The 19,319-nt window shown below is 42.3% G+C and overlaps 1 protein-coding gene and 1 pseudogene across 3 annotated transcripts in view; both read left to right on the forward strand.

The window, feature by feature from the left end:
* Window positions 1-19,319, forward strand: part of Ints9 (integrator complex subunit 9) — a 120,747-nt gene that overhangs the window by 2,218 nt on the left and 99,210 nt on the right. The gene's annotated exons all lie outside the window — the stretch shown is intronic.
* LOC103730008 lies at window positions 17,108-18,184 on the forward strand (annotated as a pseudogene).

Genomic DNA, 19,319 nt, shown 5'->3' on the forward strand with positions numbered 1-19,319 from the left:
AAGGGACACCCTTTTTAAAAAAAAAAAAAAAAAAAAAAAAAAAAAAAAAAGAGAGAGAGAATGGAGGGGGTGGTTGACAATTAGTCTTTGCCTTTAAAAATCAAAAGATGACACAGAAAAGTATTCTTTTGGCACTTTCTCCCTCTACTTGCAAACCAAGTGTAGATAGTAGAGTTAATCCAGCAGTCAAAAGCTAGGTGATCTGTAGTAGAGAATTACTGTGAACCTACCAAAGAGTTGGAAGCAAATTTCCCCATGGCTGAAGTTTTAACCTTGTGTACTGCTTTAGGAATATGAAGCAGGCCGTGTTTTTAATTTATATCATAGACGCTATGAATCTAGCTCAGCGATAATGTACTTGCCTGGTATGTACAACTTCCTGAGTTCGAACCCCAGCATTAGGGGAGGATGGTGAATTATATCATGAAACATATACGTGGTATTGAATGTATTCTTGTTTTTGAGATTAGACTTTACACAAAGTACCTTTCCCACACACAGCTCATGAGGTATAGAATCATTGATTTTTCTTCCTTAATGAAAGTTTCTTAAATAGGGTCTGTTTTTCTGCATTCGCACTGATCATATCTTTGTTCTGGTTTGTTCTGCCTGACATTTGGAATTCAGTGAGTCCCACTAAACAGGCTCCTTGCATTAGTCTTGACGCTTCACACCTCTTCTCTACTTTGGAATCCCAGCATTTTTTTTATAGGAGACATGACTCATTGTATTACTCTTCTTTTTAATTTATTTTTATTTAATGTGTATGAGTATGTATGTAACTGCACCCATATCATGCCATGCCAGAAGAAGGCAGAACAGGGTGTTGGATCCCCTGGTTAACTACCATGTGGGTGGTGGGATTCAAACCCAAGCCCTATACTAGAGCAGCCAGTGCTCTTAATCAGTGAGCCATCTCTCCAGCCCGCATTTTATTGCTCTTAACTTGACCTTGTCTTTCCCACTTTAGGTTTCAATTCTGCAGAGCTGCCACATCCTACCCCCTTACAGGTGGGCCCCTGGGAGGCAAAGGGGGTAAGCCATAAAGTTTGGGAAAGCCAAGGTTGCGTACCTCTTGAACCAGAAAACAAGAAGGGCTCGGTAACTGCACAAACTGCATATGATGTGAGCAAAGCACTTTAGACAGTGGCCAAATGCTTAGTCTGTGACTTTGGGGTTCAGTCATGGTCCAGAGTTACTATGTAGGCTGGTGACGCCATGAGAGTACCAGGCATCATTCAACATGTGCAGGTGCTCCAGCAGTTTCAAGATATGCCAAGTCCATGCAGTTCAGGATCCTGATGCCTTCTCAAGAGTGCCAGCTTGGACAGCTTTGGCCCCATCTTCCAGCTCATCAAGGAGCCACTCCTGGGCCACTGAGTAGAAGGTACAACCATAAATAGCTGACACCAGGGCCCCAGCGTCCAGGGTGGTCACGATGTTCTGTGTCTGTGTCTGAGGCAGCATCTTCTGCCACTGAGCAAGCTGCACCTGTTGCATAACCCGCAGTTTCTTGGGCGTTAATTTCTCCAACACCAGGCTGTTGGGCTGAGCAAGTGGCTTCTCCAGAGGGTCACCAACTCCAGGCGCTGCCATGTTGCTGCTCCTCCCTAAGCAGCAACCCCGGCAATTTTTTAAAATTGCAGAGTCCACAGAACTGCCTTAGTAGCTTCTTTTGCCCTTCAGACTGGAGAATACAGCCCTCCTTGGTCTCTGCTCCCACGCTCCCACGCCTAGCTAGCTGCCTTCTCCCTTGCTGTCCTTAAACCATGTAAGGCATTTTCCAGTTCCTTCTCAGCCTCTCTCCTTTGGCCTCTGGGACCTGAAGTCTGTCCAGTTGCCTACCATTTTCTTACTTTGCCTTGCTAGTGGCTTCATACATTTCAAGTCTCTGTTTAACACTCTTCCAAAGCTCCCTTGAATCAGGCTCCCCGTTTTATGCTTCCATGGCATGCATCCTGTTCGTAGAACCTATAATAATTTCTTTTGTGTCTGTCCTCCCTCATGTAGATGATGTATTACCAAAGACAACAGGTAGTTGAATAATTTCCAGAAGACTGTTGAGGTCTGTGAGTGCTGTTGGGGAAACATCACAAAGTGCATTTGAGATTACAATAAGCAATAACCTTTGGAGTAAAAATAATATGTGCTACCTTTACAGAGCTGTCATTGTGTCAGGCAGGTACTGTTTGTGCAACAAATACTTTGATCTAGGTGATAGTATTGCTCTTTCTTCTAGATTTTTTTTGTTTATTTATGTGTATGTGTGTATATGCCACGTGTGCAGATACTTGAGATCAGAAGATGGTGTTAGATCCTCTGGAACTGGAGTTACAGGCAGCTATGAGCTTCCTAATGTGGGTTCTGGGAACTGAACTGGAGTCCTCTGGAAGAACAGCAAGGCTGTTAACTACTAAGCCATCATTCCAGCCCAATATTACTATTTTACAGAGGGAAAAAAAAAAATGTGAGTTTCTGGAAAGTACAGTAAGAGATTCGAAGTTAAACAGATTAAAAGTGCTGAAGCACGATCTGATTCCATGGCTCCCTGACTAAGGAGTGTTGCTTAGTGACATAGTGCCTATACACTGCTACTTAGTGATCAGGGTCAATAGTACAGTGCCTACACACTGCTGCTTAGTGACCAGGGTCAGCAGCACTCTGCACAGTGCCTATACACTGCTAGATTCTCCCTTAAAGGAAGGTTGAGTACATACTTATAAATATGTTGAATTTAAATTTCAATTCCTTTCACTTTTAAAACCTTTAAAAAGATTATCATTGCTGGGCATAGTAGCACACATCTCTAATTGTATGGCTTGGGAGGCAGAGGCAAGGGGATCTCAAGTTGCAGACCAACCTGGGCTAGTAGGACAGTCTTAAAAAGTTAATGGTGGGGACTGGAGAGATGGCTCAGTGCTTATGAGCACCTGCTGCTTTTGCAGAGGACTTGGTTCATTCACTACAATGGCAGCTCATGACCAACCATGAAGTTACTAGTAAAATAATTAAAGTTTGGAAACTCCCTTGGGAGTTTAGCAGCTCCCATGTCATACCTGCTGAGTGAAGCTAGGTTGCTTTGTTTTTGTTTTGATTTTGAAACAGGATCTCCATAGCCCATGCTGGACTGGACCTCACTAGATAGCTCAGACCGACCTCACCCCTGTGCAGTCCTGTTCCAGCCCTTCCAGTGCTGGAGTTAAAGGCCGAGTCACCACTCTAGCTTCGTTTAAGTGTCCAGACTTAGTGTCCATGATGCCATTTGTAGTTCTCCAACTTTGCACATCACTTTCATGATGACTTTTCATACACCCACCCAAGACACAGACTATCATTACAATAGTTGAAGAGTTCCTTATTAGATACCAACTCAAAGGATTTAATGACTTCCTGTGTTTATAATATTGTACAGTATCCCAACAGCTTTGTTTAAGGGAATAAAGTCTTTGGTATTTCCAGTTAGAATCATTTTAGAAGGAATAAAAAAAATGTCTTCTAAATTAACACATTTTAGAGCATGGTTACTTATTAGTATGGGTTGAGTCTGATTGGGTACACCCTAATGGGTGTTCAGCTAAGCATGGGAACTAGAATTCACCAGAGCCCTTAATAAAAGACCACAGGACAAAATATACTGAACAGACTGACAGCAAGTGAGCTTGAAATGCCATGGCCAAGAATCTAGATAGATGGAGATTAAAGAGGACACTAGTATGAGATCAGAAAGGTAGAGGTGTACTTCTGAAACCGGTCCAGTGACTGAGAGAATCTTCTAGCTTATTCAGTCCATGAAGATTTATTATGCAACCACAATATACCCTTGGCATTCAAAGTTTCAGCACATTGCATTTAACTGTTCTCTTTGACCCCAAAGATCTGTGACATGGAATTACTTATGATTTTGCTGAGGCACAAACTTGAATGTGACTTTCAGATTAATGATACTCTTTTGTGAATGAGGCGCTTTGCCTCCATATCCATGGTTCCTGGCAGTTACTGTTTATCTCTTGTTAAAGGTCTGAAAGAAATTCATATTTACATTATATAGTACTTATGAGTTTGATAGAGGAAATTGCATGATGTTGTATTTACAAATGTAAAACTTGAGAAGACCTCAACGTATGTATCTATGGTGTATGTTCCTTTGTGCAAAAGCTGTGTCATTTCTTATGGTTCGAACTTCTAACTCACCATAACTCCTGGGAAAACAGATGGAGCAAAGAAATGAATTCTTGGAGTGACTGCTCCCAGGGGAGCATAAGTAGAGTTCCTGCTGCGGTCCTAGAAGACCTTTATTTGAAATGGGAAGATCCTGCCCCAAGGTCATTTAACAAGTCATTTGAGACTAGGGGTGTGGCTGGTCCTCACCTTGACTATCAGAACATGGGGCTCTCTCTATTGACAGGGTTGCAGATTCTTTTGGATTCCTAGAACTTGAATCAAGAACAGGAAATCTCTTGTTATAAATGACAGTGATTCAAAATTTCACCGCTGTTTGCTGCACGGATTGCAGCATGTTCGTTAAAATGTCAGCCTAATTTAAGTCTTCTCTGTTCTTGCTGGTTGATTAGAGTGCCCTCGTGTGTCTCTTTGGTGCAATGTCATTTCAAGCCTTTGAAAGGTCATATCTTACCACAATCTGGGTCTGATGATTTCCTTTCATAATTCCCTCAAATTCTGAAACGCTATTGGTAATATAAAGCCATGCAACCACCATGTTTAGTATAGCCCTGTGGTAAAAATGGAATCCTGAGTTGTTACTCTGAAAATCTGGGTTTTTTTTTATAGTTACTAAGGCAAAAAATATACAGATGACAGATTTTATTTTTCCCAAAATAATAGTTGAATTGACCTGCTTACCCATGACCTCTCACTAAGCCAGAATACTGCTCTAGTGCAAGCCTGACTTCTCTCTCTAAGAGTGGCAGTACACTTGCTCTGCCATTTGCTCTGATTATCAGCAGTGTGTATTTGACCAACAGCTCACAAGAGAGGAGGGTGCAGCCTGGCCTCTGAACTCAGAAAAACCCCAGCCCTCCCCATGGAAGTATGTTCCTGGCTTGCTTCATACCAACAGTCCAGGAAAAAAGCAGCCCCAAGATCCCATCTTCCATTTATCCTGCATTTCTTGAGCGCCTCCTTTATGCTACCCATTGCTCAGGGAGCTGCCGTACTGCAGTGAACAAAGTAGATCATTCCCTGCTTGTGTGGAAACGAAGCTTGCTGGGCTTGCTGTGTGACTCAGACTGCATTACAATGAATGTCGTGATATAGACATACTGTCAGGCACTGGCTCGAGTGTTTTTTGTAATAAGATGGCAGAAAGTGGATTTAGTTGTATCCAGTAATATGCCTTCTTAAACTTTTAGCTAATAAGGTCTGGTTGCCCACTACTTTTCCATTATACTAGTAGTGTATGAGAACACATTTCCCTCACCTTTTGCCAACAGAGCTTCTTACTATTTTTCTTTTTTTTTTTATTTTTTGAGATTTATTTTACTTTATGTGTTTTTATGTTTTTTCTGCATGTATATAAGTATACCTGTGTTGTGCAATGCTTGCAGAGGCCAGAAGAGGGCATCAGATCCCGTGGAACTGGTGTTATGGACAGTTAGTTGTTGGCTGCCATGTGGGTGCTGGGAACTGAATCCAGGTCCTTCATAAGAGCAGCCAGTGCTCTTAACCCTTGAGCCATCTCTCCAGTCCCTCACTATTTTTCTTACTAATGTAACTGTCTTCTTTCATCTATCCTCACCCCATCCACTTAAGACTTTCTTCATATTTAGCAGAACATACTTAAGGTAGTGATTGTCAGTGTAGGAAGACATACCGGAGAGAATGCATAGCAGATTTCGTTCGTTAAAAGCGTAATGCTGTCAGGCATGGTGTCAAGCCTGTAATAATATCAGCATTCAAGAAACAGAGGCTGGAGGATTGATGCAGTTTCAAGACCAGCCTGATCTTCATAGTGAGTTCTAGGCCAGCCAGGAGTCGTTAGTATGACTCTCTCCCCTAACAAACTAACTAACTAACTGACTAACTAACTTAATAAATAAATAAATAATAAATAAATACGAATCTTCAAAAGAAATTTTAAAAGATAGATCATTGCCTTGGAAATGCTGATGTGTGGGTGAAGGCGTTAAGGTGATGGAACATGGGGTCAAGTAGCTAGAGAGAGCTGAGCACTAGCAGCCCTTTTTTGTCCCTCTATGTTCCCCAGTTGTGGATGTGATAGGACAGCCCTTGCAAGCTCCTGCTGCCCTGACTTCCTGTTGTAGTGGACTGTGCCTAGAAGTGTCCGCTAAAACAGACCCTTTCTCCTGTAAGTTGCCTTTATCCGGTTTATCAGAGCTACAGGAAAGGAAGTAAGACAGCATAATTAGGAGTTCTTGTCAAGTCTCCCTTCCCACATTGTTTTCTAACATGTGGAAATATGGGTATAAAGCAGTGTCTTTAATGAAGGATATTATATTTATGTATTTTTATATTTTAAATTTAATTGAGACATTATTTACGTTTCATAAAACACATGCATTTATAGAGTCAAATGTACTGATTTTCAGTCACTTTACAGAGTAGTTCCCTTAGAACTGTATCACAATACAGTTCTCCAAAAAGACCCCCTTATCAGTCAACCCCCTGGGCCCACACAACCACTGATGTACTTTTTGTCACTGTAGACTTGCTGTTTCTGCTCATTTCATGTGAACTGATTCATGTGCAGTCTTTTATGTCTGACTGATTTCACTTAAGCATGTTGATTTGAGGCTCATTGTGTTGTAGCATGTATCCGTCATTCCTTTTTATTGCTTACTAATATTCTGCTCTATGAATCTGTTATCAGAGAACTGGAGAATCACCTTGGTCCTGGGATGAGGTGTCCCAAGGTTAGGAACCCCTCCCCTAACGTACCTTCCCAGATAAAGAACCAAATGGAGATCAGAAGAAAGGCTAGGGAGCTTTTAATGAAACTGGAGCCTCGGGGAAGATAGTACATTGACCATCCAGGAAGAAATAATGGCTGCATTCTGTTACTGTAGATTTCAAGGCTTGTCAGTTAAAGGGTGTCCTGTGTGGCCCAAACTTCAGGCTGAGGGCTGGAGATAGGAGATAACTAGCTTTCATAACCTTAGAATAGGAAGAAATAGCTCATCATACTGACTGTTAGCAGTGGCCCTTCAGCTATAGTCCCAAGCTGCTCTTCTGATCCATCTCTAAGCAGTGGCCAGCAGTTTGAGGATTGCTTCCTGAAAGGTAGGCTGAAAATTATAAGCTGCCTTTGTGAGACTCTGCCTCCTTTCCCAATCCCCCCTGTCTTTACCTATCCCATATACATGACACATTTTGTTTATTCGTGTATCAAGCAATAAACAATAGACATTTAAGCTGTTTTCACTTTTTGGCTACTGTGGGCGTACTTATGCAGGTAAGTTTTCATTTTGGATTTCTTCATCTTTTTCTCGTATGACTGAGCTGGTCAGGACTCCAGCAGAGTGTTGAGTAGTATACAAGCAGAATCCTGATTGGTCCCTGGTCTTAGGAGAAAGCCTTCTGTCCTTCATGACATTTTCATAGACGTCCTTTTTCTCTTTTTTAAAAAAAAATTTTTTTATTATTTTTATGTGTATGAGTGTATTGCCTGCATGTGTGAGTGCGCCCGTGTCATACAATGCCGCGGAGGTCAGAAGAAGGCTTTGGATTCCTCTGGAACTGGAGTTAAGGACGGTTCGTAGTCACCATGTGGGTGCTGGGAATCAAACCTGGGTCCTCTGCAAGAACAGTCAGCGCTCTTAACTGCTGAGCCATCTCTCCAGCCCCTTTAGACGTCCTTTTTCAGTTTGACAGCATTCTCTTGCATCCGGTTTGTTGACCTTCATTAACATGAATGAGTCCTGGGTTTTGTTAGTTGCTTTGCCTTCATCTCTTTTGGGGATCAGGTGGTGTCTGGTGTCTGTTGAGGTGATCATATGATTTTTGTTCTTTTCTTAATATGGTGGATTTTCTTACATGAATTCTGAATGTTAAACAAGTCTTGAAATAAGTGCCACATATATAATCATCATATGTAATCATTTGTGTATGTTGCTAGATTTGGTTTGCTAGTTTGTTGAGGATTCTGATTTTTGAAATTTGTTGCCATTTAATGAACTGTCTTCTGTGTGGCTTCAAGCCACCAAGTCACAGGCACTTCTGAAACCCATTTAATCTTCTCAGCTCTTCTGTTGAAGAGCTTCACAATGACAGGTTGCCTAAGGGGCTTTCCTCAAAACTTTCCAGTAGCCCAGTTGTACTCCTTAGTGATGGGAGCTGCTTCAGAGTTGTGTGGGGCTGCGTTTACCAGTCTGCTCATTGACCAGCATCTGAAGTTCATCAAGGTTGACAGCTGGGCAGCAGCTCTGTTCTCTTTAAATGTTGATGTCTCTTACCAACTTTCCCAAAGTAACTGGGGTGATATTTGGTGATCCCGTGGAAGCACATACCTACCATCGTTACCTGGCCTCTTGGTGTGGATGTGGCCATGACTCAATGTGGTCCCTGTGACCCCTAAGTTCCTGGGTCCTCCTCAGTCTGGTAGATATGAAGCCAAAAGGAAAGAGCTTGAGGATTCCTTGAGTACATATCCTCTCCCCCCAACAACTTCAGTGATTGGTTTCTTGTCTGTCTTTAGAGATAATCTGTGGATTCATGCAAGTATGCATAATTAGTATCCTTATTTTTGCATAATGAGATGATATCTAATTTTATTTGACACATTTTTTCTTGAGTTAGAAATGTACAGGTCTTTTCCTATAGTATCTGCAACTTTTGGTGGCACGTACCTATAATCTCAGCACCTGGGAGGTGAAAGCCAGAGGATCAGAAGTTCAAGGTCATCCTTGGCTACATAGTGAGTTTGAGGCCAGCCCGGACTACATGATACCATGTTTTTTAAAAATACGTAAAACTGCTCAATTTCTAAAACTATGTATGCATGCCTAATGGCTAAAAATCTACAGTTAACAGAATCCTAGTCTTTTTTGTTTTCTAGATATTTTGATTCTAAACAATGAAACATTTTCAATACACCTTTCAAGTATTTTTAGAATAGTTTTAGCAGACACTTGGTATCTTAATTTCCTGAAGGAGAGTTAAGAATTGTGGCTACCAGCCTGGAAGACAGAGTTCTGGTACCTCTAGCCCTACTCCCAATTGTTTTGAAAGTCATTGTTAAAGTTGAAGCTACAGATGTTGCTGATGCACAGTATGATTCATGCCATCCATGTACCTCAAAAAAGACACTCAGACTATTGCTAGGAAAAATCAGTCCCACAGCATTCTGTTATTTAAATATAGTCAAATTTATCTACCCAGACATATCCACAAACACTAGGCTGTATCCTGTTATCGCAACAGCAAATCATGTTTTGTGATTGCCCCTGTGAACATTTCGGGGGAAGGGGTGACTGGAATCTATTTCTCGAGGTGAAATAGATGGTTCAGAGGCTGTGCACTTTTTTTGGCCAACATTCTCATAGTGCTGTGCAGATAGGACTGTTGCTGGCGCTCTCCTGGCACTTGCCACCTTGGTATTACTGTCAAAATGTGGTTTTCCTCCTCACTGAAAAGTGAAAAAAATGATACATCATTATAATTTTAATTTGATTTCTCTCTCATTGTGCGTGAGATATGGAACTTCTTTTCATGTATTTGTAAAAGCAAAGTTGCATTTCCTTCTTACTTTTCTCCTGTTCCTCGGATCTGCTAATGCTCCAGTACTACATTAGTTTACCTTGTAGAGTTCTGGGCTGTACTAATATCTTAACGGAGCTCTGGACTGTAGCAATACCTTATGGAGCACTGCTCTGTATTAATATTTTACTTGTTCCTATTGTTCTTCACTTCAGAATTTTCTGGAGTGCTCTTGAACATTGTATTTTCATACAAAATTTAGATTTTTCAGTTTCATATAGACTTCAAATTATTAGTTCCCCATTAAAATCCTTTTTATATATTTTTTTAAACTGGGCAACTTTTTAAAATTTAAGGAGATAATTGATTAAGTTTTAAATTATTGTTCCAAGAGCCATTTTAATGCCTCTTGTTGCATCTTAAAACTTCTTCATGGAGGGGCTGGAGAGATGGCTCAGTGGTTAAGAGCACTGGCTGTTCTTGCAGAAGACCTGGGTTTGAGTCCCAGTACCCACATGGCAGCTGACAACTGTCCATAACTCCAGTTCCAGGGGATCCGATGGCCTCTTCTGTCCTCTGCGGTCATTGCATGACACAGGTGCACTTACCTACATGCAGGCAATACACACATACACATAAAATAAAAATAGTATTTTTTTTTTTTTTTGGCCTTTTTGAGACAGGGTCTCCCTGTAGCCCCAGCTGTCCTGGAGCTCACTATGTAGACCAGGCTGGTCTTGAACTCACAGAGATCTGCCTGCCCCTGCCACCACGCCTGGCATAAAATTTGTTTTTTTAAGTATTTAAAAAAACTTCTTCATGGCCTCGGTGTGGTGGCTCACACCTTTAATCCCAGCACTCGGGAGGCAGAGGCAGCAGAGCTCTGTGAGATCAAGGCCCGTCTGGTCTATATAGTGAATTCCAGGCCAGCTGGGCCTACAAGGAGACCCTGTCTCAAAAAACAAAACAAAATGTCTTAACGGATAATAGATGTTTCCTGTTAAATATAAAGTACTGTATTTCTTGTGTGTGTGTGTGCGTGTGTGTGTGTGTGTGCATGTGTGTGTGTGTGTGTGTGTGTGTTTTCACTCATGTAGGGGGTGCCCGTGCCGTGTGCATTCTTGTGGAGTCCAGAGGAGGGTGCCAGTTGTCCTGCTCTATCACTGCCTTGTTACTTTGAGACAAGGTTTCTCACTGACCCTGGACCTAGGCTGACAGTGGACAGTGGACAGCAATCTTTCTCGTAGCAGCATGGCCACACCCAGCTTTGTACATGGTGCTGGATATCTAAACTCAGGTCCTCATGCTTGTGTGGCAAGCACTCTTAACCACTGAGCCATCTCTCCATCCCCTAAATACTTTATCTTTTGCATTGTTACTGAATTGAAATCTTTGCCTACGCATATTAAGAACACATAACCAGCCCCTTATTAAGTTAATTTTAATGTTTCGTTTTCCAGTTCTTAGGGATTTTCTAGGTGTGTAGCTCAGTTTTTGAACTCCATTTCTGTCATGCGTGATTGTGTTTGTTAATGCACGTGCAGATGTTTGAAATTGGAGTGGTGGTGGTAGGAGGCATTTTGGTTGTTTCTTGTATGAATGGATGTGCTTTGTCAACACATCACTGTGATGCTGACTTTTGGTTTAAATTTTTAATAATTTATGTGCTATAGCTAGCTGCTTTCTTGCTCCAGAATTTTCTAATCATTAATAAAGTCAGATTCTTTTGCAGGACCCAACAATAAGTTATTTTCTAAGGGGAAGATCTATTTGTGTCGTATTTTTGTCTCAGACAGTTAATTATATCTCATAAGCCATTTCCAGGTTTTATATAAACAATGGGTTTTATAACTTAAAGTCTTAGGTGGTACACAGCAGACTCGTAGAAATAATAAGACTTTTGTGACCTCAAAAGAAATTGTGAGGTTTCCTTGGGAAACAGAACAGCCAAAAATAGTTTCTCTTTTCTTCAGAGACAGACCTGATAAAGGCAAGAAATGCAAACAAATCAGTCTGTTAAAATAAACACAATTATCCAAACATGCATGAAAAAATGTTATAGAAACAAGAAGGGGCTCGAAGCCAGCCCCAGGTGGAAGCGTGTTTATTTTAGAGAGTATTTAACTCAAGCTCTGTGGTTCCAATAGGAAGAAACTGTTGATGAACAAGTATGTGGTAGTTATAACCCACTGATAAGAAAGGCAATAACAAAAACCCATTGTTTGGTTGTATAATGCAATTCAGTGGATGTTACTAAATAAGTACCTGTTGAACAAAACATCCTCAGTGCCTATCAGTAACTCAGCCTGCAGACAGAGTGTGCTCTAGAGTGTGATTGCTGGTGTTGCTTTGGTGAGAGACCGTGATAAGGCAATGTGACCCATGAAAGATGAGGGTTGTAAAAAAGGTGAGTTCCAGCTATTGAATTGCAGTTTCTTCAAGGAGTAAGACCTGAACTGGTCTTTTAAGAATAGTTGGGCTGGAGAGACAGCTCAGTGGTTAAGAGCACTGGCTACTCTTGCAGAGGACCTGGGTTCAATTCTCAACACCCATGTGGCAGCTAACAGCCATCTTTAACTCCAGTTCTAGGGGATCTGATGCCCTCTTCTGACCTCCATGGGCACTGTATGACCACAGGTGCACTTACATACATGCAGGCAATATACTCACAAAAAATAAAAGTAATAAATATATTTTAAAATATTTTATTTATTATTTTTATTTTATGTGTACAAGTGTATTGCCTGCATGTATGTGAGTGCACCCATATCAAGTGCAATGCCACAGAGGTCAGAAGAGGGCTTCGGTTCCCCTGGAACTGGAGTTAAGGACGGTTTGTAGCCGCCATGTGGGTGCTGGGAATCGAACGCGGGTCTTCTGCAAGAGCAGTCAGTGCTCTTAACCGCTGAGCCATCTCTAAATATTTTTAAGTACTTGGGGCAGAGGAAGGAGCTTACTGGAGAATGCTTGGCTAACATTCAGTCCTTCAACACCACAGGTACACATGTGTGCGCACGCACACACACACACACAGTACTTTGATTGACAAATATGTCTGAATAGGAAGGTGATGTCTCCAGTCCTGCTCTGCATCATGTGCCTGCTGGAAGATGTGAGCGCTCCTCTTTCTGTTCCAGCCTCCCCTGCTCCATTCCCTGCCATGATGGACTCTTGTCCCTTTGGAACTGTAAGCTAAATAAACCCTTCCTTTTACAAGTTCCCTTAGTCATGGTGTTTCTAGCACAGCAACAGAAAAGTAACTAATACATTCCCCAATCTCAAATAACCAGTGTTTAACATTTTGATTTGCCAGAGAGGGCCGGCACCCTTTGTGCATATCACCGAAAGTGTGAGAGCCTAAGCGAGTGACAAAATGCTTCAAGGAGTGGTGACTTACACAGGACAGATGTTTACAGCTCCGTTATGTGAACCCACCTGCCGAGACAAATAGTCCAGGACCTGTGTGGCAGGTCCAGGTTCCTGCTAGCTTGTTGCCCCACCATCTGCAGCATGTGGCTTCCTCTTCATGTTCCAGTATGTCTGCCAGCTCAGGCCCTGATCGCCCTGCCTTAGTCAGCAAGAAGGAGAGGACAAAGAGAGCATGTCCTCTCCCTTCGGTGTGTTCTGAAGTTGCATGCAGCACTTTGTCTTGGCTGAGGTTGACTTTGATGGTGCATGATGTGCATCTGGGTGGAAGTGAGAGGAGCAGATTCCATTATTCCATGCTCACACCTTAGATTTGGGATTCTGGTGTGAAACAGACAGATCTATATTAGTCGCTTTGCTCCTAGCTGTGACAAACTACCTGGCAAAAGCAACGTAAGGGAAGAAGGGTTTATTTTGGCTCAGGGTTTGAGGGTAGAGTCCCTGGCCAGGGAAGGCATGGTGGCAGAGCCCGAGGTACCTCGTCACATTATGTTAGGCATCAGGAAACAGATGAACTCTGGTGTCCTCGTTGCTTCCTCCTACTCAGTCCAGGACCCCAGCCAGGGAAATGGGACAGCCCACATTCAGGGTGGTCTTCCCACTTCAGGGAAATCTCTTTGGAACACCCTCACAGACATGCCCAGGAGTTTGTGTATGGGATGATTCTAATTCATGTCAAGTTGACAATCAAGATTAACCATCATAGGGCTGGAGAGATGGTTCAGCAGCTGTGAGCCCTGGCTGCTCTTGGAGAGGACTGGGGCTCACTTTCTAGCACCCACATGAGGCTAATAGCGGTCCAGTTCCAGGGGATCTGGCATCCTCTTTTGGCCTCTGTAGGTATTGCACAACACAGGTGCACTTACATACACATGCATGCAAAACACTCAAACACGTGAAAATAAATTTAAAAAAATTTTAGACTATTAACCATCACAAAATGAGACAACTGTCACTCTCAAAAGCTTTTTCGTATTGAATATTGGTACGGTTTGTTTTGAGTATTTCAGAGTGTGACATTATGTGCATTTCTGCTGCCATTGAACACTGGTTTCTATTTCCTACTGTCCCACACAAGTGGGACAAGATTTTGTTCATATTTTTAATTATGTGTATATGTATGTTTCTGAGTTAGGTCTGTGCATGTAAGTACAGTGCCCATCCAGAAGAGGATATTGGATCCCTAGGAGATACAGGTGGTTGTGAGCTGTCTGAGTGCTGGGAAGCAAACTTGGGTTCTCTGCCAGAGCAGCCAGCCATCTTCACTGCTGAGCCGTCTCTCCAGCCCCTATTTCTGCCCATCTTTCGATGGAATCCATAGCTTACTTGTTCGATAGGGCTCTTTAAATCTCCAGGATGCCAGATTTTTGTCTTAGTTTTATATATAAATGTTTTTCCAGTGTATCTGTTGCATTGTTTGAAGCAATGTTTTCCATATAGATGCTCTTAGTATGAATAATGAAATCTATTGGTATTTTCTCCCAGGATCAGGATTTTATGAAGGTACTTTAAAAAAAAAAATTCTACTCCAAGGTTCTTTCATATCAAATTTCCTATATCTTTAAAATTTCTTTGCTCATATTCCTTAGAAAAAGACTTTCAGGGGCTGGAGAGAGATGGCTCTGTGGTTAAGAACACTGACTGTTCTTGCAGAAGACCCAGGTTCGAATCCCAGCACCCACATGGCAGCTAACAACTGTCCGTAACTCCAGTTCCAGGGGATCCGACAGACTCTTCTGTCTTCCGCAGGCATTGCACTACACAGGTGCACTTTTCTACAGGCAGACAATACACGCATACACATAAAATAAAAAATAATAAAATATTTGAAAAAAAAAAAAAAACTTTCAAGGAAGTCTTTGCTGGGGACCAAGGCAAACTGAAGATTGAAACCTTACTGATTCCTGCAGTGAGTGTGATGCTCCCTGGGGCCTTACTGGAGGATCAGTTGCTGCTTCAGTTCTTCCCGAGGTCTCAGTGCTACAGGGAACTGAATGCTTTCTTTTTTACTGGTCTTCAACTTGTTACTGGTTTGACTGGCCAGACTTTTCCTAGTTACAAAGCATTTCTAGACTCCAGAACATTGCTATTCAGCTTAGCCATTGTCCCTATGTGAATGCATGCAAATTAAGTGCTGAGTGTTAACTGTTTTTTAGAAATTTTCTCTTAATCCAAAGCTGCAAATCTGTTTTTCTGAAACTCTGGAGTCACTAAAGGTATGTCAGCCTTTCTAGTCCATCCACAAGCATATTCATTTAGTAACTGAAATTGGGCATGATCTTCTTGCTGGTAGGCATTGTATCAGATGCCAGTCCCTTAGGTAAACATTCTCTCCACCTAAGTCTAAGGACTAAGGACTTAGGTAACTCTCTTATCACAAAGTGACAGGGACTCCCTAATAACCATGCTATCTCTGCTTTATGGTGGACTCTGGACCTTGAACAATGGCCACATTGGCCTGTGACACATATTGGTCAGTTTTCTGTCACTGTGCCAAATACCTGATAAAAACAGTAAAGTTTATGTGTTACATTTACTTTTACACACACACACACACACACACACAGACAAAAATCCAGGCAACCACATCTAGTCAGTGTCATCAAGCCCTGTCTCAAGGGTCCAGATTGCTCTGTTCTGCACTGAGGTGATGCAGATGTGAAATTCGTATTACAGCACTTGCCCCCTGGCTTCACCTTGTGGCCCAGGGCTCAGATCAGCATCATACTAGCCAGTTGAAGATGTTTCCCAGGTTCCAGACGCTCTTACCTGTTGGGATCAGCACGAGCTTTATAGGCAGCCATGGTAGCAGGCTAGGGATGCAGCAATGACGAGGACTTGCCGAGAGTGCCGCTGCCCATTGCTGCCCGTTTTAGAGTTCATAAAAGTAAACCCAGCTCTCAAAATTTTGGTTGCCAGTAGAAACCAGTGTGAAAAATCAAAGACATATTTTTTCTGTTATTTTTAAATGAAACAGTTGAATGTTAACTATTAAATATAATTTAATAGCTGGGTATGGTAATGCACGCCTTTAATCTCAACACTCAGGAGGCAGAGGCAGGCAGTTCTCTATGAGACCAAGGCTAGCCTGGTCTACATAGCTAGTTCCAAGACAGTTGGGGCTACAGGGAGATCCTGTTGCAAAAAGGGGCGGCGGGCAGGGCGGGGGGAGGATTTTTTAACATAGGTTTAAGCACAAGGATTAGGAAAAAAAAAAAGGAAGAGGTACTCCAAAGAAAATCAGACTTACCCAAGTGTGGGTATGGGCCCCTCAAGGGAAAGTTACACTGAGATTTCTCCCCCACTTATTTGTATGCGCATATATGGATATCCAGTGGTGGCGTACATGTGGAGGTCACAGGACAACTTTCAGAAGTGAGTTCCTAACATGTGGGTTCTGAAGATCTAACTCAGGCCATCAGGCTTGGCAGCAAGCACTTTTACCAGCTGAGTCATCTTGGTTTGGTCTTGTTATATAGCCCAGGCTGGCCTCAAATTCATAGAAGTCCTTCTGCCTTAGCTTCCTGAGTGCTGGTGTGTCTGTGTGTGTGTATATACACACTATATATAATTGGTAATGTGCCAAAGAGACAAGCTTAGGAGTATACAATTGCTGTGGAAAGAACTAGAAACCTGATGCCCTGCTTGGCTAGTGTTAGAAATCAGGAGGCATCGGCTGTTTATCAGGAACATCTCAGGGCTGGGGAGATGGCTCAGTGGGTAAGAGTGCTTTCTGTGCAAGCCTGAGGACCTGGGCTCAGTCCCTAGCACCCATGTAAAAAGCCAGGTATGGCTTCCCATGCACGGTAACCCAACACTGGGTGGGGAGGGGAGGGGGACAGGGACAGGGGAATCACTGAAACTTGCTGGTCACCATCCTAGCTCCAGATTCAGTGAGAGACCCTGTCTCAAAGAATGAGGTGGAGAGTGACCACAGGAGTACACACACACACACACACACACACACACACACACACACACAATAAAACTGTAATAAAGAGAAAAATATATGTCAAGTTTGGAGATGAACAACTTTAGCGAGAAGACAGAATTGCCATTATCTCCTCTGTTAGTGGAGGGAAGTGCTTTTGAGCCATCTGGGGGAAAATAAGGATGAAGTTGAAGAGAAATCTAAGTCATAATAAAATTCATTCCTGAGGAATTTTCAGAACATGAAGCCTTAATCTCTTCTTGGTGTGTGATATCCCTATCTGTAGAAGCTACAAGAAATAACTTTGGAAGGAAACCGGCCTTTAGCTTAGTGTATGAAGCATATCCACAAGTGGTGGAAAATGACATCAGGTAAGTTTGAAGTGACATTAGACAGAGTGGCCAGTCAAACACATAGCAGAGTTCCATCAGAGGAGCTTGGTTCCATTGTCAAACCCAAGTGTGATTACTCCTGTGTCCAGCCTACAGTGCTGCATCTTTTGAAGTGGTGAGCTATGCCGTCAATACCTTAAAAGCCACAGTGCCCATGTGAAAAAGGGAAAGTATGAAGCCTCACCATCATCTCGGAAAAGAAAACAAAGAATGCTTGGGGCTGCCAGCAACTAGTCACGTGTTTTTTAGAGTGTTAATCTTAAGTTTGGTAAACTTTATCATTACTCACATTGTGATTCCCCCCCCACACACACACACACAAATTAAGATCATTTCCTGAAACATAGCCTCTTAGGTAATGCCAGTGAGACAAATGGGAGGGGAAAAAAGAAAAATAAGTGGGAATGTAGGATGAGAGATTGTTTAAGAACAAGAAAGAGGGGAAAGTAGGGTGATTTATTCTTTTTACATACAGAGTCATGTAAATCAGTCTGTGAACTTTTCAACTTCACATTTATTAAGTGCAGTATCAGGCAGCCTACAGTCTCTGCCAACTTGACCTTAGGTAAGCCAGAGGGAGAGACACACTCAGCTGTGTGATGCCTAGCTGCTCTCCAGCCTGAAAGTGCCTTTTCTCTGTTCACCATGCATGCTACAGATTTTCTATGCAAGTGGAAAATTATCCCTCTTATTTTATCCAGCAGTGTAGGCAGTTTGATAGTATGATTGACACATTTAACAGCTTTCCTTGAAAATAGAATAGAAATAAAAAGTGGAAGTAAAAGATTAACAAAATTGAAATGCATTTGTAGAATTCTCTATTAGAGGGCCTGGCCCAAAACATCTTAGGGATAGTAATAACTGCAAACTTGGTAAGTTTGGTCCTGTGGAAACAGCAGCTCAGGATAGTGTGACATAAAGCAGGGATTCCTAAAAGAGTATGCCCTCCCCTTTCTTCTCCACAAGAATCCAGCTTGTCTCATCAGGCCACTCCTAGTAAGCCACTGGGGCAGAGAAAAGCTTATAAGCCCTGGTGTCGTTATTCTCCTCCTAGGGAGGAAGGGAGGGAAGGAAAAGAAAGGGAAGGAAGGGAAATGGTGGGGGGAAGAGGGGGGAAAGGAAGGAACATTTGGCTTAAATGATGTAATTCCAGCTTGTTCATTGTGGGAGGGAGGGAGGCAGGGAGGGAGGGAGGCAGTGAGGGCAGATAGATAGATGGTCATTTGGTTTAAAGGATGTAATTCCTTCCAGCTTGTTCATTGTGTAAGTTCTTACATTTTCAGAAACTCATTTGTTAAGGAACACATTGGCAATGACATGTCTTGATGACAGGCTGTATAAAAGACTAAGAAATGTTCATTGACCCAGTGAGTTGATGGAATATAAAAAACAACATTGTTGTGTTAAAAAAAATCTTAGAAATGATTGAATTAGGGCTGGAGAGATGGCTCAGTGGTTAAGAGCACTGGCTGCTCTTTCAGAGGACCCAGGTTAGAATCCCAGCACCCACATGGTAGCTAACAACCATCTGTACCAGTTCCAGGGGATCCCACATCTTCTGACCTGCAGGCATTGCATGACATGGATGCTCTTATACACATGCAGGCAATACACTCATAACATAAAATAATTTTTTGTTTGTTTGTTTTTTTTGAGACAGGGTCTCTCTGTAGCCCCAGTTGTCCTGGAACTCACTATGTAGACCAGGCTGGCCTTGAACTCACAGAGATCTGCCTGCCTCTGCCTCCTGAGTGCTGGGATTAAAGGCATGCTCCACCACGCCTGGCATAAATGATATTCTTATCTTACAAGTTGTTCATTGCTGGTGTGTAAAAATTCAGTTAATTATGAAAGCTGTCCTTAGAGGGAAGTTTATAGCTCTAAGTGCCTACATTAAA

The sequence above is a fragment of the Nannospalax galili genome, unplaced genomic scaffold (genome assembly GCF_000622305.1).
Source record: "Nannospalax galili isolate Female #2095 unplaced genomic scaffold, S.galili_v1.0 scaffold612, whole genome shotgun sequence".
Lineage (NCBI taxonomy): Eukaryota > Metazoa > Chordata > Mammalia > Rodentia > Spalacidae > Nannospalax > Nannospalax galili.